The sequence below is a fragment of the Electrophorus electricus genome, chromosome 3 (genome assembly GCF_041902795.1).
Source record: "Electrophorus electricus isolate QZ-2024a chromosome 3, ASM4190279v1, whole genome shotgun sequence".
Classification (NCBI taxonomy): domain Eukaryota; kingdom Metazoa; phylum Chordata; class Actinopteri; order Gymnotiformes; family Gymnotidae; genus Electrophorus; species Electrophorus electricus.
The window spans coordinates 512,501-537,500 of NC_137499.1; the positions used below are offsets into that span (position 1 = coordinate 512,501).

General features: G+C 44.5%; 1 protein-coding gene across 3 annotated transcripts in view; it reads right to left on the bottom strand.

The window, feature by feature from the left end:
• Positions 1-19,482, bottom strand: part of ccdc102a (coiled-coil domain containing 102A) — a 46,087-nt gene extending 26,605 nt beyond the window's left edge. The window contains exons 1-2 of one of the 3 annotated variants that reach the window (XM_081708757.1): positions 12,971-14,839; positions 12,448-12,494 (exon numbers count right to left, since the gene is read on the bottom strand). The gene's annotated coding sequence lies outside the window, so the exon portion shown is untranslated. Of the gene's footprint in view, positions 1-12,447; positions 12,495-12,970; positions 14,840-14,867; positions 17,259-19,323 lie in introns of those variants that run through there. The other 2 variants (XM_035531534.2, XM_035531535.2) reach the window with 2 other exon arrangements.
• Positions 19,483-25,000: the final 5,518 nt, after the last annotated feature.

Consider the following 25,000-nt stretch of genomic DNA (forward strand, 5'->3'; position numbering starts at 1 on the left):
ACCATCACTGGACACACACACACACACACAGAGCACCAACCATCACTGGACACACACACACACACACACACAGAGCACCAACCATCACTGGACACACACACACACACACACACAGAGCACCAACCATCACTGGACACACACACACACACACACACACACACACACAGAGCACCAACCATCACTGGACACACACACACACACACACACACACACACAGAGCACCAACCATCACTGGACACACACACACACACACACATTCAAACAGGGCAATTTAGAGTATCCAAATCAACCTAACCTCCATGTTTTTGGACTCTAAGAGGAAACCGGAGACCCCGGAGGAAACCAACACAGACACAGAGGACATGGAAACTCCACCCATACATACCAAACAAAGCTAATTCATGTCATAAATTGCAAACAACCTCTAGTGTAGGGCTCTCTAGCTATATTGATGGACATTCTACATTCCTGTGAAGTTTAGCTCTAATCCACCACTAAACTGAGTCACCAGACTCCACTATTAGTCTCCACCTTTGATACACCACACTGGAGTCTGAGTCATCAATAGAATTGACTGAGTGATTTATATAGTACAGTGGTAGCTCAGTGGTGAAGGTACTTGACTTGTAAGAAGGTTGCTGGTTCAAGCCCCACCACTGCCAAGTTGCAACTCTTGGGTCCCTTAACTCTCAATTGCTCAAGTTGTATTCAGTCATAACTGTAAGTCACTTTGGATAAAAGCATCAGCTAAAGGCCATAAATGTAAAATGTAAATGAGCTGTTATTAGTGGAATCAGGTGTGTGAGGTCTGGGTTGTGTTGTTAGAACACTTCTCCTAAGATGAGCTGAAATGATAGACAGCACAGCACTCCCATCCTGCATTACCGAGGTTTCTGCCCTGCCTGGCCTTCACTGGAGTGTAAACAGCACTCCATCAACACCCACACCACACTAAACGTCATCTAAGCAAACTTCAGGCTGGTTTGTGTGTCGCGTGCTCTTAAGCACAGACAACTACGATGGGAAAAGGCTTTTCTGAAGCTACAAGAGTGACGTGACAACACAAACCGTTCCATGGCAACACAGGGTAAGTGTAATTTTAGCAGCATCCTGCTGTAGAAGGCAGGCAGTGAGAACTGCAGACATGGTACTCAGACTACAATACTCATAATACATTACTCCTTCAGTAAAGAAACACACCACATTACCTCATATTTCAATGAAATGATAAATAAAGGAGAGAAAAACCCTGAAGATTCTCTCACACACATACACACACATTTATATACACACACACACACACACACACACACACACACACACACACACACACACACACACACACACACATACACATACACACACATACACACACACACACACAGCCACGGATGGGGGGTTCAGGGGGATGCCAGGTCCCAGAGGAGGTCCCAGAGTGGACCAGTAGTCATGGAAACTCCCCAAGGCTACATGAGAATGCAACACTACACTCCCTATACAACCATGTTTCATATACACTCCACTCATACATAAACCGTTGGCTTGGATGACAACTCATTGGTAGCTCATTGGTTAAGGTACTTGACTAGTAATCGGAAGGTTACCAGTTCAAGTCCCGCTACCACCAGGTTGCCACTGTTGGGCCCCTGAGCATGACCCTTAACCCTCAAGTTGTGTTCACTCAGAATTGTAAGTCACTTTGGATAAAAGCATTAGCTAAATGCCATAAATGTAAATGTAACACTCCTCCTAGACAGTCACATGTGTGTTACACTCTAGGCACATGTGTATCTGCTGGTAAAATACTGCACCTGCCACCATTCTGGTTCAACAGAACACTAAATCAGGGCCTTGAGCTCAGCCATTCAGACTAAAGACTACAGAAAGCTGCAGTTGCACAGTAGCAGTTACAGAGCCACACAGTTACAAAGTTATAGAGCTACGCCAGCTGCACAGTTAAACAGTTGCACAGCCACATATTTATTGGGTTCATTCACAAGCAGCCAGGATGCCCAAGCCAGAGTTTCAGAGCCAAAAACACCAGTGCACATGACAAAGTTGTTGCCAGACCTGAACCCAACTGAAACACACACAAACACACACACACACACACACACACAGACACACAGGAGAACCGATAAGATAAAGAGAGAGTTGTTGCCTGAGATGAACCCAACCAAATCGGGTACAATGTTGGAAGGTCGTGGCCTCTTTGTTCAAGCTGGTGTCGGAAACTTTCCATAGTACTGGTAACGACATCACAGGTCAACAGAGCAGCACTGATGTCAGAGCAGACATCAGCTGTGGAAACGTCTTCAGAGAAAGGTCTTACGTCTGCAAAAATGTCTACTGTCTGGAAGATAACTGCTGCTTGGAAATGCTGGTAGTGAGATCCTGAGCAGCCATGTTCCTGAACAAAACTCCAGAATAAAACAGGTCAAAAAAAGATAATTTGAAATATGCAAAAGAAGAGGGAGAACGTAAACGTGTGTGACAGTCGAGCAACGTGCTCGGCATTCTGGGATAGCAGGCCCTGTCTTGTTGAGTGAGAAGCGCTTTCCAAAACAAGGCTGGAGCACACAGGGGACAAACTCCACACGCGCTCTGCTCCCCGAGGCCCTACAGAACGTTTAAAATACACCTGGATGTTCCTGATGAAAATATTTAACCCAACGCCGCTGTTGAGTCAGACAACTCACTTCTACACCGCAATAAATAAAGAAATTACATTAATTTCAGGATGAATCTTAAGGCAAATGGATAAGTGGAATTTCAAATAAGGGAGAAAAGAGGAACCTTGAAACACCTTCATATGGGTGGGCCCCTTCGTATTGTTTATGTAACATGTCATGTATATAAAAACACTTCCAATGTACTGGACAATTCAACAATACTGGACCAGCTATGGATTTATGCCTGTTTTAAGCAACCAATATTCTGACACAGGACATTATACTCATTATGGTCACCTCCCATCTCTGAACCAACAGTGCAGAAAATTTGGTGGAGTGACACCCCCCAGAGTTACCCCCCAGAGTTACCCCCGTGGATCACTCCTCCCCTCGTTTCTACTGGTGTGTTTCACTGAAGTCTAGTCTTTATTCCAACACCTCATTTCCAAATATGTTTTGTACAATTTTTGACAAATAAGGCTCATCACTTCGAGCTAGCGTAATTTTGTTGTTTGAAATTTTGAAAATTGCATGATCTGATGTAGGACTGGTCTGATGTAGGACTGGTCTGAAGCATTACGAATGTGGCAGGAGCTGTGAAACTTTAGTGTTATTTTCCATCAAAGTGACTGAAAGCACACCTTGTGCATGCTGCGGTTTTACTTCTGTCTGAGAAGAGAGAGGAAGTTTGCTGGTGCCCACAGCTCGAACCTCGACAGACCACAGAACGGGAATGTGACGTTTCCTTCCGCAAAACAGATGGCAATTTCAACGAACGCGACTTTCACTCGCTACTTTGCTGTGCATCAGAAAAGGTGAATTTCTAGGTCACAGACACAGACAAACGAAGTCTGAACTGTCACACTTTGATGTCTGTTACAACCAGGTGTGAAAGTAAAGGTGACGAGCAAGCAGACATCTGGGCGGCTCAGTTTCATCAGACTCTTCCAACACACAGCATTTTTTACAAAGTGTCCACAGTTCAACACTTTAAACACAATCTCAGAAGGAAGCACAAAATTTGAGATTACGAGCCAGCAAGATAACTGGAATGATAATCTAAAACATAATCCTAAACCTAAACCATCTCCTACAAAGCTACTAATGTTAGTAAATAGAATCATTCTTGGATGTAATGTCCCTGTATAACTACTAACTATACTAACCCTAAAATATGATTAATGGCAGAACATTCACCAAGTTGTTTACTGCCAACTAGTCTGTGTACCAGATAGCTACTGCACAGACTCCTCACATTTGCCAGTTTCAACAAAGGGGATCAGTGATCAAAAATGCCACTTCTACACCTGCCCGCCAAACAGCCCAACAGAAACCAGTCTAAAACCATCTAAACCAGTCTTTAGTGGTGTTTTCACATTTGGACCACATGGTCTCCATCATGGTTTCCTTTGTTTATGTGAACATGTCAAATGTATTCAGACCTCCCCAAGGCCCCAGGAGAAGGCTGGCCTCAGCTCAGTTTGCACTGTGGACCGTCTGATTCATGAATCGTGAAAATGGATCTCTCTCAACGTCATCCAACACGTACAGGTAGAGACATGCCCTGGTCCTCCCATGTCCAGTTGATGTTTTTGTGCATGGCTAATCTACGGGCCTGCCATATACAACGAGAAGCTTCACAACTAAGACCAAGCTGGAGAAGAATGGCTGGACCCTGGTTCTCCTGCAGCTCCTCTTCTCTCTAGTCTTCTTATCTGTTTTATCTCAGTTCTGTTTTTGTTCTGTTTTCTCATCTTCCGCATGAAAATAACAGTAGCATTAAATTTGGCCACCTCGTGTACATGACCACAGTTCAGTGTTACACAGATGAGATCTCATCAGTGCTAAAGAGGACCAGAAACAGAACCGATTCCTCTTTAAACGTTCACTCACACTGTGAGCATGAGAAGATGTCAGGGCAGTAGCAGCTGGTGAGTTGAACAGATCTGAGCTCAGTTCACTTATAAAGAACTACATAAGAAAAGACCTTAAACCAAGCTACTGGACAAGGCTCTCTACATATGACACATGTAGGTTCACTCCAAAGGGCCTTATAATGCACCTCATGATTAATGCACATGTACTAAATCTCATAACTCGTATGTGAAGTTTCAGAGTTCTGGAAGACTGCAGAAATATCGCCTGAAATGCTAGATGGCCTGTTACTGATTTTAAGCCTAAAATTAATAGTGCAGAACACATAAGTTATTTTGAAGCATCCCACTGAGTGAGGAAAAAAAAACAAAAAAACAATGAATCAGTCTGCCTTTGTGGCAGCAGAAAAAAAAGAAGAAAAAAAAAAAATATATATATATATATATTTTTTACATTTATTTATTTATCCCCCTCCAGCTGTAAATGAGGTTTGGTCTAGTCACAGCTATGCAAACAGCAGAACTCATAACACAAAATGTCTACAGTAACCACCTTCCATGACTACAGCAGTGTCACCATGGAGACGGTATAAAAGTACTATGAAGAAATATCCCCCCACTCCTTTCATCCACAAGCCCTGTTAAGATGGTCAGGACACCCCACACTCTGTCATGGGTGATTCCCGTGATCACAGCCCCTAAAAGTTGAGACTAGCCAAGAACTTCTCTGTGGAAACATCTCCAGACCCCCCCGGGCATCTTCACATCTGTCACACACTTTCTGTGGAGACTGGAACAGCTGTCGAGTGGTTGTCCTGTCCGGCCCACTACAGGGGAAACAGCTATACATCACCTCCGTGTGAACAGTGCCACAGACCCGGCCAAAGGCGCACCTGGACCCTGGAATGAGGGGTAGAAAGAGAATCGGGGGCAGCAGTGTGACCCGGGTTGGGGAGGCGCTGGATTAGAGTCAGCTCTGGGATCCTGCTCTTACAGTCATGACTTACATTCATAAGGTGATTAGTGTGATTAGTGAGCACATAAACTCCCCAAATATCTGTCAAAACTGTGTGATAAAAGCCCACATCTGTGCGCTGGTGTCTGATAACTTTACAGTCAACACATGGAGCTGCGTAGCATGCGCTGGGAATGTCCTTCTCCAGCACATCACCGCGGAGACAACAGAGGGAGAAAACACCACATTATACTGGAGAGGAGACCTGCGAGAGCCAAGGATGGCTGTGCTGGTGGTACAGAGACAGTAGATCACACCACAATCCCCAGATGGACTGGAGGAGGATGTCAGTATGACAAAGGAATGTGTGGAGGTCCAGGATTCCTGCTCCATGTAAAGAACAGGCAGAAGGGATCCACTCTGCGAGACAGACGCCACGTCAGGCTTCCTTGCAAACCTCACACACCAACCACACTGATGCATTGCTCCTAATCCTCCATTAAAGGTGGATTAAGGGAGAGAGACACTGAGTAAACCTCCATGTACTTCAGCAGAAGGGCACTCATCACCAGGGCTTATTCCCGACAACCACCAGGCAAACAGCGGACGAGCCGTGACCTGCTCAGTGGAGGATAAATGAAACGCTAGTAGCTAATGCCAGATTAATCTAGATTAGGACAATCACACTGACCCAATGAACAGGCACAATCTAACCCTGAATAAAGTCATTTAAAAAAAACAGATGAATGACATTTGAATACACGATAAAGTGAATGAAGAAATTTAATTATGTTACTGTGTTAAATCACGCAATTAATATGACTAGACAGAGAAGGCCCAAGAACGGTTGTGGTTTACTACATTACAGAGTCTCTAGAGAGTTGTAAAACACCACTGCTGTTCCCTTCTAATCTGGTGTCCACCCGTCTAATCTGGTCTGAATGTCCGCAGGTGCAGCAGTCATTCATTAGTCTGTCTGTACACCTTTACCGATTGCACCTGGTCACTATGGAAACTGTGGCTGCCCCATTGGACTAACAAAGGTATCAACAGAGAGAGGGAGGGTGTAGAGTATGTGAACTGAGAGCTCAATCTCTGGTATCTCTGAAATCTTCACAGAAATGAGGGAAGAAAGACTGAAGAAGAAAAAGAGGATGAAAAACGTAGGACGACACCTGACGGCACGCGCACGACTGTTCACTCACCACAGCAACGGTATATCTGACCTCACTGCACGCCGCACGAATGTTCACTCACCACGGCAACAGTATATCTGACCTTACTGCACGCCACACGACTGTTCACTCACCATGGCCACGGTATATCTGACCTTACTGCACGCCGCACGACTGTTCACTCACCATGGCCACGGTATATCTGACCTTACTGCACGCCGCACGACTGTTCACTCACCATGGCCACGGTATATCTGACCTCACTGCACGCCACACGACTGTTCACTCACCATGGCCACGGTATATCCGACCTTACTGCACAGCTACACGCTCTCACTCACACGCCAGTTCACTCTGTAGGTCAAAAGGCAGAAAATCTAATTTACTATTATCCTGTGAGAGCAAACGACAGCTGGGAAGATGGAATGTGTGTGTGTGTGTGTGTGTGCGGGTGAACTGAAACAAATGTTTCCTTGCCTGCATAAATAAGGGGAAATGGAGGCATGATTAATTTATAATGAGAAACTGGAAAAGGGGTGAATGTAAAACTCGAGCGTGAGCGCGAGACGTTAAACTAGGACAGACCGTAACGAGTTACTTATTACCAGTCCCATTCAGAAAAGGCCTTTATACACAGCATATATGCAGCAGGCCAATACAGTGTGACCGTGTGTGTGTGTGTGTGTGTGTGTGTGTGTATATATATATATATATATATATATATATATATATATATGTGTCTACCTGTGTGTGCGTGCGTGTGTGTGGAAATGGGGTTTGGTAATGACCTATAATTCCCCAAATGAGGCTTGTTTGACATCACAATAAACTCGATATTCAGGTCTGTTCTCCACATAGCCGTGCGGTCTTGGGTCTCCATGCGCTCCAGTGGCCTCAAACTCAGAAAACACACAAAAGTGGGACACAGCAGCTCACATGTGACCCATGATTTACTCCAAGAGAGAGAAACTTCACAAACAACACCAAGACATAATTAAAGGCCAAAAATAGACAAAAAACAGACACACTAGAGTTAGAGGAACTAGTAAAACATCTCCCTTATGATGAAATTCCATTTCAGGGGACTTGATACTCTACTCACACAGCTCTTATAACCATCCCAGCATTCACACAGCTCTTATAACCATTCTAGCATTCCTACAGCTCTTTGATAAACATACAAAGAATTATTTATTAAGTCAATCCTCTAAATCTTTTATTTTTTGCATTAAAGATCTGAGGCCTCAGAATGTGTCAGGATAATTCATCATTTTTAATGGTGACTGCCTCTGTGTCTTGGCTTCTGGAGTACAATAATCACCAAAGGCTGCAACAAAGCATTCCAGTAACTTCAGAATCCAGTCTCTTCTCTCTGGTCTCCTCAGTTATAAACAGTCTCACAGTTTCTCCAATGGGGAGGTGTGCTCTGCCTGCACTGAATTACTGATCGGTAAGTATCCAACATATAACACTGCATAACCTAATCACAGTTAACAATTTTACATTTCTATAGTTCTAGGTCAATTGATCAGGAAGTTCCCTTTTCTACCATCTTCCCAACAGAACGGAATCTCACCATCAGTGAAACCCATCTTGAAACATATCTAGTTTAAAGTTCTTTAAAAAGTACAGAAGAGTAGATAATTGTGGATTAAGGAGGCGCTCCCGTTCCACACAGCAAACCTTCCCCAGCCCAAACGAAAGTGCTGCTTCCTCCTCTCCGTCATGTTCTTCATGGGGTAATACACTGCGATGAAGGATCTGTGGGTCTCTGGGTTCCCATATGACCCAGCACGCCTTGGGAGCTACAAGTTCTGCAAAGATCAGCACACCCCTCATCACCTCCATCAGGCAAGGCTGGGAGACTCCAGCCAAGTTCCCTACATATGCTCCACCCAGTGAAAAGCCCCAACCCATAAACACCAAAACATGTCAGGACTCCACCCACACAGTGATCCCACGAACATCAAAACCAAAGAATAAATGTCTCTTCTTTTCAGTGCCAGAAATGAACAAATGTTTCAAAAGTTCTACAAAAAGTCATTCATATCAAGGGACTCCTGGTGTCTGTGTGTGTGGCTGAAACAGACTGCACGAGCTGTCACGGTTCTACTAGGAGAAGGAGTTTTGACTGTTGCAGCAGATGTGATCCAGCTGGATGGGTCCCGGGACCATGGAACCCTCTCGGAATGCTCTGCTCTTAAACATCCGGGTGAGTGTCGAGGCAGATGACATGACAAACTGAGTCCTCACTCTTTCACTGTAGTGATAGATGTGTTTTAATATGAGGGCTTTCTCAAACACAAGGGAGCTTTACAAAACAAACAAAAAGTAGAAATACAATCAAAATAAGGAAGACATTACAGAGGGAAAGAAAACACAAAGTGTCCGTGTGAGAGAGAGTGGTGTGGTGTGTGTGTGTGTGTGTGTGTGTGTGTGTGTGTGTGTGTGTGTGTGTGAGGGAGCGAGGAGAGTGAGGCAAGACTCCTTAGGACACAAAGTTGAAGCAGACATTTAAATTTTAATATTAGTTTTAATTTCTGACCAAGTTATAGAGAGACTCTGACTCATATTCTCAGCCCAGTGTACATGTGAAATTGATTCAATTTATGGTTCAGCTTTGAAATAAAGCCAGAGAGAAATCTGCAAACACCAAACAGACTGAACTCAAACACCCGACATTCTCCGTGGAAAAAAGATTTTGTAAACATAGACTTGCACACAAACCACAAAATGACAAAATGTATACCCCCCCCCCCCCCGAGCTTGCATCAGACTAAGTGATGTGTGCGGCTACACTGCAGAGTGCAATCAGATGACCTGTTGGGACTCTAAAAAACCCACAGAGGCTCAACTTCAAATGGTACTATCTGAAAAATTCTTTATATACGATACAATGAACCCAACATGGTGTTCATTATAATAACCTCTTACTGTAATTATAGCCCAACTGGGTTTCTATGGTCAGCCTTCTCTCAAAAAAACTCTAGAAGGCAGAAAGGGGTCAAGGGTCAAAGGCCTGCTGTGTTTGAATCCACAATTACAGATGTCATGACCTAATCATTAGATATTAGCTACTCTGGGAGCGCCACACGGGACAGATGGTTTGTGGTGGGAACAGACCATTTCTGTGACCACGGAGACCATCACAGGAACGCTGGCCCAGGACAGGATGTTCCAGCACATGGACCAGGTCCACACGCACCTCTCCCTCCACAAAAGGCAGGAGCTCTACTCCTTATGCAGCTGTCCTGGCTTGTCCAATAATTCATCCCTCACAAACTCAGGTTCCAGAGTCAACAGGCAACTGGAAGGTAACTAAGACTCTGATTCTTATACACCTGGACATCTGAGGTACTCAACATGAACCCGTAAACAGAGATCAAGGCCTGGGGACTCTTTATGGACCGAACAATACATCGGCTGTTATTATTGTCACAACACTTGTCTTAGTACTGCTGGTAATGTGGAAGACCACAATATGCAAATGAGGCCTCAGACAAATCTGCTTTTTTTTTTTTTAAGCACGTGCTGTAACATCCTGACCAATCCCAGATGTTCCAGATGAGATCTCTGTGGGTGTTCTGCTTCTTCAGAGCAATGACATCATAAAACAAACATTAATATTTAACGCTGTACTACAAGGCTCTACCAGTGTGGGTCCTACACTCTGCTACGGCTGAGTCCACTCAGAGCTGGAGTTCAGACCCTCCTGTGAGACAAAGAACAAACAATGAAACTACAGAAAATAAAGCCAAGAACATCAACTCACAAACAGGTCAGGAGGAAGCAGAGCGACAGGGACCGGAGCCAGTGCACTTGCACACTTCCCAGTGCATTACAGTGGGAGCTTGCCTACTACAAACAGGAACCAGAAGTGCTTGTCTGTGTCCTTCAGAAGTACGCAGGTCTCCATAAGCACAAACACGCCACACACTTGTCACATGGCTTCACAGCTCAAAGATCCAGTCTGGGTGTAAACTCCTCAGAGCTGGTAGACAGAGAGAGGTCAAAACAGGCAAAGGAATGTGTGCGCTGCCTGCCTGGCACACCTTTAAAAACACACACACACACACACACACACACACACACACACACACACACACACACACACACACACACACACACACACACACTCACACACTCACACACTCACACACTCACACACACACACACACACACACACACACATACACACACACACACTCACACACACACACACACACACACACACACACACAGAATGAGCTGATGGGTTAATTTCATATACAATGCCATGGTTTCAGAGCATAAGAATCTAAAGTTGTCTGTCTTATTGTGTGTTTGCGTGTGTGTGTGCACGTGTGTGTGTGTATTCTTTTATTATTACAGCTAAGAAATTACTAAAATAACAAGCATGTCTCTGTGTTGCTCTCTGACTGCACTTGTTACAGCAGGTCTTACCAAAAGGAATAAATGAGACCCTTTTTACTGTAGAGGTGCTGACAAACATGTGGATGAGTCCTCCCTCAGAACACTCAGAGGGTTTACCATGAAGACTGGGGGACCCGGGAATGCACTACGCACACAGTGGGCTGAGGAGCTTCTTACTGCCATTTGTTCCTACTAGTATTTGTATACAGTGTATACAGTGTATACACATCGAGTGTATACACATCGTACTTGAGTGTCAAAGTTTTGCCAAGTGGCTTCATGACCAGAACAATGTCTTTAATACAATGTATTTAATGCACATATTTAATACAGCAGCACCTAAATTGTAGCTTTTACACTTAAATAACACCTTTATTTCAGTGTATTGAGTAACAGATGTACTAACATAGCCAAGCTTTGAGCTGGGGATGTCACACACAGATCAGGCCAGTGCTGAGGTTCCACTATTAGCCTCCAGCTTTGATACACCACTTTGGAGTCCGAGTCATCAATGGAATTGACTGAGTCATTTATATAGTACACAGGGGCAATGGTAGCTCAGTGGTGAAGGTACTTGACTCGTAATTGGAAGGTTGCTGGTTCAAGCCCCATCACTGCTCAGTCAAGTTGCCACTGTTGGGCCTCTGAGCAAGACCCTTAACCCTCAATTGCTTAAGTTGTACTCAATCATAATTGTAAGTCGCATAAATGTACTCAGTGAGCAGCCGGTTGGCTCTCAGCAATCACTCATTTTTCAGTCAGTTTAGGTAGAGCTGTGTGCACTGTGCTAGTTTCCGTGCAGTGACCCCCAGCACTGAAAGCCCTCAGCAGCCAAAGGGAATGTCCTCTCCCACACGGCCAGAGAAGCTCTCCACATCTCACACACAAACGCTTTGTCTTCGGATCTCAGCAGTACTGAGCTTAAAACCCTCTGGGCTTTGTTTGTTTTTAACTTTGTTCAGTAAACTCTCAGACATAAGGAAAATCTCCTCCAAAGCAGGTGTCTTACATCCACTTCAGACCAGCACGGTTACAAGGGCAATAAATGGAGAATGACAGCACTGCCATCACTCATTCAGGAGTGCAGACCAGGCAGGGATTAAAGACCACCATTCACGCGTATACACATTAATGATTTCTTAAGAGTTGGACGAGTGATGCGTTTCTTTCAGAGTAGCTGTTTCATGGTACTTGGCAGTTGGCTTCCTAAATCCGATCAGTAATAAATTAAAGAGAAGATAGATAGATGTGGTCCATGTGGGAAAGCGGATTAGAAGAACATCTAACTCTCCCATCTATAGCCCACTTACAAACAGCAGCTTTACAGAGAAAGCCCAAGATCTCACACACACACTCACGTTTATAGAAGACCACCTGCTCATGGCTCCTCTGTCTATCCAATGTTCTAATGAGGATCAGATCACAAAAATGAGACAACATCAGGATCACAACACCAGACACACACACACACACACACACACACACACACACACACACACACACACACACACACACACACACACACACACACACACACACACACACACACACACACACTCTCTGAAGCCCTTCACAACACCAGACAGACAGACAAACTGTTAGCATCTACCCAGTAAACATCTGAACTGGTAACATTTACAAACATTACTACATTGAATGTAAGCCTGAAGCATCTTTAAAATGTTTTAATTGTTTTAAAATAAATGTAATAAAATAAAAATTTAAAAATTAGCAAATATGAAGTGATTATTTTACTTCCATTTCCCAAAACAAAAGCAAAATATTTTTGGAATTCATTACAGATTATAAAAGATAGAACAAGTCTAATTTTAAGGTACCTACAACATTCTAACAGATGTCTACTCCTAGCACAGACATTACCTTGGACAGAGGCTGCCAATCTGCTGAAATTGTGAGTTTTCCACCTCCCAGAAGATTCCCTCCTTGGCCTACAACATCTGCAAACTATTAGTACCCCCCCAGAACAGCAAAGGAAACACTAAACTGTAGTAAAGGCATTTCTGATTGACTTTTCACAAAGTAGGTGGTGCTATTTACTAATCACCACGTGTTGGCATTTAATGAAATGGAACAGAACCAGTAGTGAGCAGTCAGTCACTGGTTCAGAAACCTCAGACTTCAGCTGTGTTCACACTGCAGGTAAAAGTGGCCCAAATCTAATCTTTGTCTCCATGTTAAACACACAGTGGTCATTTGGATGGCACTGTGAACAACAAAAACAGTATCTGACCTTTTTGTGCCACTTTCATGTGTGGTACTGAAGTGGTACTGAAGATACTGTAAACTACAAACAAACATTTAGACTTGAGCAGTCAGTCAGATTTGGACCGCCTTCACCTGCAGTGTGAATGTAGTTTTCACACTTGTCCCAAACAGTTGTGTCCACACCCAGGATCGATTCTGGGCTGGTTTGCAAGGGGCTCATTATCACACACAAGAACTCCATCTGAACCATCACGTCTCTGGCGTAGGTTTGCAAGTTAGCCACTATGCTCATCTGTTTACTGTTTTTTATTATTCTCCTTGATAAAAAACACTCTGGGGCAGAGAACAGCACCCCCTTTAGGAGACACATGGCATTCCACCATGAAGGAGCACATGTAAACAAGGAGAAGACAGCTTCCACACCTGCAGGGGCCCACACCAGAGCTCACTAGACACCAACCCCAGTCCAACTATTTCAGAAAGCCACAGATCAGTGCCCTGGACCGCTCCCTGGCTCAGCTTTCACACTTGGCCAAACTTACCGAACTCACAAAGTAAGTGGACCTGGATCGGGAAAACCCCTCTAGCATGAGAATGCCCTAATTCACTTTCATCTGCAGTGTGAATGTGGTCTCAAAGCATCTCAACTAAACGCCTGCTGGAAAAAGAGACTCCAAACCAAGAAGATTAGGGAAGACATTCCACAAATGAACAGGAAATACCTCCACAAAACACAGGAAACTAAAACACATTATTGCTAAGTTCACTGTGATATGAGCCAGGGTTTCTATACGCTCTCACTAACCAGTTACGCTCATGAGCCTTGAACCCATGACCACAAAATCAGGGCTAATCAACAACGCCTGTGCTGTAGGGGTTATTGAGCACATAAGCCGTGTACGTCTGTGGACTAATGATCTGACACAGAGACCACAACACTAAACATGAGGGTTTGAGCTCTCCCAGGACAGATGCTTGTGCTAAAGCATCCCTCTGCTAAGCTTGTGTGGGACACACCAACGCTGACGTTCAGTATAACCCTTTAAGGAGGTTCAGTACTAGTGATAATGGGTACTGAAATGGAGTCCTTTAAAACAAAGCACTACAGGTCCCAGTGGGTGGTGGGCCAGCCACAACGTCACGAAAGAGAAACTCAATGTCAGCTCAGGGACCTTTGACTGATTGTATCTAAAGCCACTGGTCTCCAAACGTGAGTGTTAAAAGCTGACCGACGCCAGCCCCTAACAGGAGGAGAGTTGTGGTTTTCTCATCTACACACCATAGTGAAATGGGACCATCATAAAAAGCATTCCAGCTTTTATGAGGTCACACATTTCTTACGTGACAATTGTGTGTCAAATAATGTCAGGTCAAGGTGAAGTCTGTCCTCCTGTATGGAACAGTGGTTATACTGTATTTCAATTACACCTCCCCTCCCAAAATAGCACAGCTATAAAAAAAAAAATAAATAAAAAAAGGCAAAAGAATTCACCCCTTGAAGTTTTGTTCAAATGGGTCCTCTTTAAAAGAAGGAAGGAACTTCAGTACATACACATGGTCAGACTCTGAAAGCCTGGAATCCACCTCAAGACCCAAATCCTTTAATGCCGCTGTCCGTGAACGGCCTGGTCCTTGTCCATCAGAAGCCGGCCAAGATCTCCGAGCTGTGTGGACCCGGAATAACCATCTGTGCAGGCAGTCCCTCCCGTAGCCACAGACCACTGCTCTAGAATATCTGGCAGAAGGCTTACTGGTCCAAGGTCGAGAGTATCCAGTAATGTAGTGCGTTTATTCCCAGCTGCGCGCTCCTCCTCCATGGCTCGGAGGTGACGCAAAGGCAGAGAGCTCCTGGAGCTCCAAGGCGGGGTGGGAGGGACTGGCGGTGACCCCTGAGACCACTTCCCTCTGTTGCTCTAATCCCCATTCCATCAGACTTCCTTCCTGTAGTTCCCATTCCGCAGGCCAAATATCCCAGTCCAGTCCTACAGTGCTACACTAAACATGCACTGGCTGGTTCATCACTAAACAAGGCACCCTTATCATTCATTTTTTTAATTGACAAAAATGAACAAATTGATTTGGTACAACAAGGATCAGTTCTGCATTGTGCCAAGATCTGTTCACTGTTATCTGCTGTACTGAGGTTATCATCACAATTTACTGCACAGAGCAGAAGAGAAGTCCAGCTACAAACGGAGGAATGGAGCTACCAAAGATGAGATCAAATTCTACACACACTGAGAGTGCCAAACATTCAACCATGTTGCAAACTACTGTTTGAAAACATCATGAATTATACAGAAAACATTTTTAAAAAAGAAAAGGAGAAAGATTTCAGAGACAGACCAGGAGGTTTTTATTAAATGACACCACAGGTCCTAATCAGTCCCTCTGTACAGCTGCACTGACCGTCACATGAACTGTAACTGTAGTGTTTCCTTCTGTAATTATTTACATACTCAAATACACACAATAAACTTGACTACGAGTCTGGGTAATCCCAAACAAAGAACACGTCACAGACAGTAGAGAAGGCACAAAACCACCTGGCATTTTCAGATCCAGCTAAACGTTCCAATATTCTGGTCAGCAGGGCAGATGGAAAATCCAGACAAACGAAAACACACCATTCAGACTTGCAACAGAAAATTACATATTCCAAAAAAATGTAGCATAAACTCTGAGAACATATGGAGCTGCAACGCTGGTGTGTTTTAGCGCACCGTTTAGCATTTAGCGCACCGTTCTGATCATACGAGCAGTTCAGGAACCACCTAGCTGACAAACACTAGCTGGTACAAAGTCTACGCCCACAAACACGAAACCTAAACATAAACAAATCAATTCAACTCCAATTACTAAAATGAATTCTGACAAATTCAAACCATTTAAAAAGACTTCATAGTTCTGGTCACATGAGCAGTAAACAGAGTAGTTTGCACAGAGCAATAAAACTGTCCCCACCTCAGCCTATATCAGTGGAGATTGATCTTTTCAAGCTAGCCTGCTAATGCTAGCATTTCTACTAAACACTTATTCAGAAAGGCTCAACAAGACCCAACACTAAACTTTAATTTCATCATAACTGCATTCATCTGCAACTCACCACAAGAAAACACTGAAACGACCTCTGACCTTCTGAACAGTCAGGTCAAGGACAAAAACTCTGCTCATGGCAATAACCACAGTGGGGGTGAAGACCAGTCAGATATACAGTCACATAGACCACAGTCAGACCACAGCAGATATACAGTCTGATAGTCCAGAACCTGTAGACTGTATGTGAGGAACAGGGAGTACTTGATATTAAGAGCTTGATATTTCAACACTTTCCACAAGAACAGAAGTGGGAGGAGCTGGGGCTCCAGCAGGAAGGAAGACACAGTTCAGCTGTCTGACTCTCACAGTTCAGCTGTCTGAGACATCAGTCATAACCATTCCATATCCTCCTCCTCCCTCTCTCACCCCCACCCACAGCCTGCTCATAGTCAATAAGCAAGCGGATGGGTTTGAGTCATCCGAAAAAAATGCCATCGCCATGGCAACCCCATGTGTGGTTCTCCCTTTCTACGAGGAGGAACAGGGGAGAGCAGGCTCCTGAGTGCGTGTGCCCTTCCAGCTGTAGACTCCGCCTTCAGAGGGGATTCGGTCAAAGAACATTCCTCTGTTGACCAGTGCCAGACTGACAGCAGGGGCTTCCGATCTCAGAGCAACAACAGGACCAGACACTTCATTAAGACTCATTAACTCACAGCACACTTACAATGATATCAGTGTTAATATACAGCACGCTACACAAAACATTCACCATCATCCTGTTCTGGGTTTCTGATCTGATATTTGCTTACTAGACAAACTGAAATTTACATTTTAAAAAATTAATCTAATAATTAAAATTCATTTATATAGTAAATTAAATGTAAATGTTTTTAAATCCCCCGAGAAAATACAAGGGGCAAAGGAGAGATGGCCACTGAAGCTTAAATGGTTCAGATGTTCGGTGAAGCTGAGGAGAGAGAGAGAGGGAGAGGGGGAGAGAGAGAGAGAGAGAGAGAGAGAGAGAGAGAGAGAGAGAGAGACAGAGACAGAGAGAGAAGGAGAGAGAGAGAGAGAGACAGAGACAGAGAGAGAAGGAGAGAGAGAGACAGAGACAGAGAGAGAAGGAGAGAGAGACATAGAGACAGAGAGAGAGGAGAGAGAGACAGAGACAGAGACAGAGAGAGAGAGAGAGACAGAGAGAGAGGGAGAGAGAGAGGGAGAGAGAGAGGGAGAGAGAGAGGGAGAGAGAGAGGGAGACTTTGACATCTGTGGCTCCAGAGGGCCAGAGGGTCCAGATGTTGAACATTCTTTTAAAAAAGCTGAAAGGGGAAAAAAGCAAACAAGAAAGAAGCTGTCACTGGGCAAACGCAGGTGCCGTGGAGCCAGAACATCTCTTCCTTCATTTCTTTCATCACATCATTTAAGAAGCTGTCTGGTGTTTTAAGAATGCAAAACCATTTCCTGGACAACTGTAAATCAGAAGAGGGAATCTCCTGAAAGGCATCTCCTTAGAGGAGGTGCCGTTGGGGTAGTATCCTGAGAGGAGGTGCCGTTAGGGGTAGTATCCTGAGAGGAGGTGCCGTTAGGGGTAGTATCCTGAGAGGAGGTGCCGTTAGGGGTAGTATCCTGAGAGGAGGTGCCGTTAGGGGTAGTATCGTCAGAGGAGGTGCCGTTAGGGGTAGTATCGTCAGAGGAGGTGCCGTTAGGGGTAGTATCGTCAGAGGAGGTGCCGTTAGGGGTAGTATCGTCAGAGGAGGTGCCGTTAGGGGTAGTATCGTCAGAGGAGGTGCCGTTAGGGGTAGTATCGTCAGAGGAGGTGCCGTTAGGGGTAGTATCGTCAGAGGAGGTGCCGTTAGGGGTAGTATCGTCAGAGGAGGTGCTGTTAGGGGTAGTATCATGAGGGGAGGTGCCGTCAGGGGAGGTGTCATTAGGGGATGCATCTAGAAGATTACAAATTTGCATGCCAAGGGCAGAAATTGTGGAACCTAATAAAACTTGTATGGCCCTCATTAACACTGGTTTGGCTTACTTGTGTATGTGTTTGCGCGCACGCACACTTGTGTACACTATGAAACAGAAGAGAACTATGATATTTTTAAACAACTGTTTTACAACTGGTATATAAACAGACAACACAGCCTAGTGGAACACAGATGTAATGTTTTTGTGAGGTCTGGCTACTGTTTCACACACAGACACACTGATACCATCAATCAGGCTCAGAGTGATGGAACTGACAGATGACAGTCCTGTACACAGAAGAGCTTATGAGGAACAAAGTGTGTGTGTGTGTGTGTGTGTGTGTGTATAACTGGCAAACATGCAGCTTTCCAGTAAACAGACACAAATAATGGAAGAATAGCAAATCACAGCAAAAACGTTAACAAAGGAAATGCTAGTAGTTATGTAGGAACAAAGTTATGGAAACTTTCTTTATCCTTCATAGCTAATCAATATATTTAGATACAGGAATTCAGTGCAGAAGTGGAGTTTTAAGCAGATGATCAGTAGTTACAGTTTGCCAACTTGGATTAAGAGTTAACTTTGTGCACAACACTAACTAGGACCTCCAACCATGACTAAAAACTATAATGGAAATATCCGTAAATCCTAGTTCAACTAGCTGGCTAAGATAAGCTTCGCCTTTGTGTCCTCCAGTCGTCAGCCTGCACACTGACGCTTCGCCTTTGTGTCCTCCACAGTCCTCCCTTCTCCTCTCCCCGCAACTACTGCTACTGTTCTGAATCCCACATTTTGTGGCACGCTCCGGGTTAATCCTGCCGTAAGTATCGCGTGGCTGGTCCCACGCAGCGCTGAGTTTAGCAGGCTAGGCTGCACGCGACGAACGCCTCGCGCCGTCGGGTGTGTGTAGCGAGCCGAACGGCGCTCGCCACTCCGCAGAAGGACCTCGCGCCCCGTCGCCCGCGCCCGCCTGGTGGGCTGTATTGTAGCTCAAGACACGCGCTTACCTGGACACTGACTTCGCACTGCAGTGCTGAACACCTTCGCTTACTTCGCCTCCTTTCTGCTGGTTTCCAGTTCGCGAGTTCAACCCTGTCGCGCTTCCTACAGGAATTTTCCCATCGAGCTGGTGGAAGGCAGAAGGGGCGGGGCAAATAATCTCCTCAGCGAAGGCGGAGCCAAAAATCTATTTAAAACAGAAGGGGAGGGACTCCTCCGCAGTGAAGGCGGGGTCTTTATTGTATTTAAACAGAAGGGGTGGGACTCCTCAACAACGAAGGCGGGGTCTTTAATGTATTTAAACAGAAGGGGTGGGACTCCTCCTCAGTGAAGGTGGGGTCTTTACTGTATTTAAACAGAAGGGGTGGGACTTCTACACAGCGAAGGCGGGGTCTTTACTGTTTTCAAACTTTCAGGACAGTAAGAGTATTTGTCATGCAGTAGGACTGAATTAATCCACTGATTTTTAAACACGAAACCTTTCTCGTCGTGGCTGTGGACATTTTCGTTTTGTTTAACATTATCAGATTGTGTGCACAAGAACACATTAAAGCAATTCTAAGGAATTTACACTTATTATTACACTTGAAGTGAAGTTACAATTTACCGTGCACACAATAGCATGGTGGAGGTTTACTGCACTTGGAGTTGGTGATTTGGTCAAAATGTATGGTCCCACTCACAACTGAGAAATACAAGTAGATTTTTACCCATCATGCAGTTCCATCAGGTAGGTGTCTGATTGGTCCCAAATTTTTTCTTTAGGGTGACAGTGACCCAAAAATGCATAGCCAAAGTTATAAAGAACTATCTACACCGAAAAGAAGAACAAGAACTCTAACAGCAGATGATACAGCCCCACGGAGCCCTGATCTCATCATCACTGTCAGTCTGGGATTACATACAGCCAGAAGCCAGGGAGAAACAGCCAAAGCCTTCAGAACTGTGGGAAGTTCTCCAAGAGGCTTGGAACAGCTCAGCTGCTGAGAACCTTAAGAAAGTGCACGCCAGCGTACCTAAGAGAGTTGATGCTGTTTAAAGGTGGTCACACCAAATATTGATTTGATTTAGGTTTCTTCTGTTTCCTGCATTTTTTAGGAGGTTTATTGATAAACAAAAACTATGCATGTAATTACTTTTCAGTTACTTTTAAGTAAATGCCTAAAAGCTTTGCACATTATCATAAGGATGTTCTTTGTTTTCTGCATATATATAAATCTGAAGATTGTAGAGTATATGTGCAGTGTACTGTTGGAAAGATGTAGCAGTGAAAGGTAGACAAGGCTACCATAGAAACAGACAGAGTTCCTGTATCAGCTGTGCAAGCAAAGGGCTTCAATTTGTTCTTTGCTTGCACAGCTGCTGAAGGAACTCTGAAAGAAACGTCCTGTTTCTTTGGAAGCTGTGTACTTTGCTGCAATCTTGACTCTCTGACTCTCTCTCTCTCTCTCTCTCTCTCTCTCTCTCTCTCTCTCTCTCTCTCTCTCTCTCTATATATATATATATATATATATATATATATATATATATATATATATATATATATATATATATATATATATATATATATATATAGTTTATTGTCCTGGCTACTCTTTGTGGCAGGGTAACAGCATGAGGACAGACCCACCAAAGCTGGAGACTGAACAATACTGGAAAGGCATATGGGAGAAGGAGGCATCACACAACGCCCAGTGGTTAGAGAAGCTGAGAAGACCACAGCATATGCCCTGTACAGGGTCCAGGAACCATCACGCTGTCAGATGTCTAAGAAAGGGTCTCCAATATGAGGAGCTGGACATGATCCACGCCTACTGGCTGAAGAAGCTGACTCCTCTCCATGGGTGCCTTGTAGCACAAATGAACCATCTGCTAACAGATGTAACCCACCCTGAATGTTAACTGAGAGTCAGACAGTCCTGATCCTGAAGGACCTCCAGACTACTGGCCAATATCCTGCCCCTGTTCAATATGGAGGCTCCTGTCAGGCATCACTGTGGCTAAGATGAGTAGGTACAGGGCTCAATACATGGGGAGCCAAGCACCAGCTACTGGAGGATAAAACAGTCACTCAAGACTGTAAGATCAGACAGACAAACCTGTGCACCAACATACTCTAAGAGCCTTCATCAAGAACTTAGTGGGTTTGTAGAAGACAACCCTAGAGGCAAAATTCAGACCAATATGCTATTGACTCTTGCTGAATCACCATCGAGTGTCAGATTTACCAAGGCGACACCCTGTCCCCACTGCTGTTCGGCTACAGGTCAACCATCAGCCACGTACTGTACATGGAGGACATTAAGCTGTATGCCAAAGTGAACGAGACATGGACTCACTAATCCAACTCATCAGGATATACAGCAACAACATTGGAATGTCAATCAGACTGGATAAGTGTGTTCGTATGGTCACAAGGAGAGGGAAGGTGGCTAGAACAGAGGGATCACACTACCAGAAGGTAACATAACAGATGTTGAGGGCAGTTACAAGCACCTTGGAATCCCACAGGCAGATGGGAACCATGAAGAGGCCACAAGGAACGCAGCTACAGCCAAATACCTACAAAGAGTGAGACATGTCCTGAGAAGTCAACAGAATGGGAAAAATCAAGATCCAGGCCATCAACACCTACAAACATCTACACACTACCAATCATCAGATATATCAGCACCTGCACTCTACCAGTCATCAGATATATTAACACCATCACACTACCAATCATCAGATATATCAACACCATCACACTACCAATCATCAGATATATCAACACCTACACACTACCTATCATCAGATATATCAACACCTACATTCTACCAGTCATCAGATATATCAATACCTCCACTCTACCAGTCATCAGATATATCAATACCTCCACTCTACCAGTCATAAGATATATCAACACCTACATTCCACCAGTCATCAGATATATCAACACCTCCACTCTACCAGTCATCAGATATATCAACACCTCCACTCTACCAGTCATCAGATATATCAACACCTACACTCTACTAATCATCAGATATATCAACACCTCCACTCTACCAGTCATCAGATATATCAACACCTACATTCTACCAGTCATCAGATATATCAATACCTCCACTCTACTAATCATCAGCTATATCAACACCTCCACTCTACCAGTCATCAGAAGCCACACTATCATAATAATCTGGCCTAAGGAGGAGATAGAGGCCAGGTTTTATCCTGGAGGGTTTTATCCAGCAAAGGGTTTTATTCAGCACTCTGAGGATCTACACTAAGCAGAATGGGGGGGGGGGGGGGGGGCTGAGGACTAGAGAGCGTCAGAGCCACTATCCAGGATGAAACTAAGATCCAGGAGTACACCAGGAAGATCGCCTCAAGTGATAAAGTGCTTAGTGAGAACCTCCGACAGCAGGAACCTGAGGTTGATGGAAATGAGGAGAATTGTGTGCAGCTAAGATTCTACACAGGACCCTCAAGCTCCGAGGCCTCTGGTAGAGGATCCGAGTTTGAAGGAAAAAGAGACCGTGCGGTGGAAGGCGAGTGGGGAATTCACACACACACACACACACACACACACACACACACACACACACACACACACACACACAGTGTGTGTGTGTGTGTGTGTGTGTGTGTGTGTGTGTATATATGTATGTATGTTCTACAGCTGGAGGAAGCACCTCAGCATCATGTGTGCACCATGTGCAGCAGAACCAAATCTAAATGTTCGATTCAACTGTTGGCAGATCTGGAGTAACATACGCAAGGAAATTAAACTGCATATAATCTCTAAATAAAAAATTATCACTTATAATCTGTGGGAAAACCAGAGCTGGGCATTGGAAACCCAGAGAGTGGAGCAGGTCATTGGAAGCAGGAAAAAACCCCAGAAGGGCGTCTTTCAGTGAGATACTGGATGAGAATATGGCTACATGTGTAGCGCCTCAGAGATGTGAGCAAGAGGGAAAACCATCATATCTTTTAATATGACGATTCCAAACAATGCCTACTTTTAATATCAATTCTCCATTCAACATCCTGGTTGATTACAACATCCTGGTTACCATGCCAGGCAGACATGCTGACCACAGTGGAATATGTAAATTTGTCTGTTGCTTTCAGCTGAAGTTTTTTAATACTTAATGTGAACCACATGCACTGCTGTTACAGGTCCAGATCACAGACCTGCAGTACTGTTACAGGTCCAGACCACAGACCTGCAATAGTTACAGGTCCAGATCACAGACCTGCAGTGCTGTTACTTGTCCAGATCACAGACCTGCAGTACTGTTGCAGGTCTATATCACAGGCCTGCAGTACTGCTACAGGTCTATTTCACAGGTTTGTGTGGGTCTGTAGCATTGATCGTCTGTTCTAACCAGAACCGCTTGTGTTTCCTGATGCGCATCTCCAGAGCAGTCCTCACAAATGCCGCCAAAAACCCCCGAGTGCAGCAGGGAGTGTAGCAGCATGGAGAAACAGCCACAGCAAACATGTTTATACAGAATCAGATGACTATTAGAACAATAATGAGAAGAAACACAACTAGATTATCAACAGGCATCCATCAGTAGTAGTAGCTCCCAGTGGAGATGGTGAGGTACTGGTTGAGGCTCTTTATTCCATGAACTATACACATGTGGTTCCTCCAGTGTGCATGTTACCATAGAGACCACCTGCTAAGGAGCGACCAGCAGCAAGCAGTTTAATAGAAAAAAACAGAGGAACTGCAAAATCTTACAGATATACACATGAGATCCAAGCTGATACAGCCACTGATACATATAACACACAACACGAGTTCAGCCTCCCCAACAAATCAGAAAGTCTTGTCGGGAATTATATTTTTTGAATATGGTATCCAGTCTGATGGCCATATGCCAAATGAAAAAAAGAAGAGGAGATGAATCATGTAACACTTTTTGACACAATAATCCTGTATCAGGAGAAAAGCTTAAGACATTAAAAGGTTTTACACACAAGTGAAACATCTCCTCTAGGAGGCGCTTCACTCGCATTTGAGCTCTGACTTCAGGATGAGGAATCACCTCGGAAAATGAGATCAGAACTCTGTGGGATTCATTAACCTCAGACATATTCATGTCCTATTCATGAAGGGCAGAATTGGAAAGAACCAGGTAATGAAAGTTAATGAGTGATAACATGAAACATTTCCCCAAATCTGTCACGTTCATACATGGCTGATTTCATGCGTAATTGCTATAACTGAGAGCTTCACAGGTGCCATAGAGACAGCTGTGCTAAATTTGTACTGAATGATTCCACAAATGACCAAAATCATGTAAAATATCTTAATAAAAGTAGGAGAAGTCTATATGACCCTAGGACATTTAAACTATTTTGTGAGAAGTGTCATCAGTGCACGTCTGTCCCAGACACGCCTATCATGAGCAGGGGGTCCCTTAGGCCCCAGATCTAACACACCCAGCCCTCTGTGCAGGGGTGGGAGGTCCAGAGTGGAAGGATCATTAGAAACAGGCCTAGAAGCAGGAGAAAGTTCAGGCATATTGGATTAATTTAGCTGTAGTCTGAGCAGGGGTGGCGGGGGACTATTGAAAGGACAGGTCTATAGGGGGAGGGGGACGGAGAGGGCAGGTCTGTAGGGGGAGGGGGACGGAGAGGGCAGGTCTGTAGGGGAGGGGGGACTACTGAGAGGGCAGGTCTGTAGGG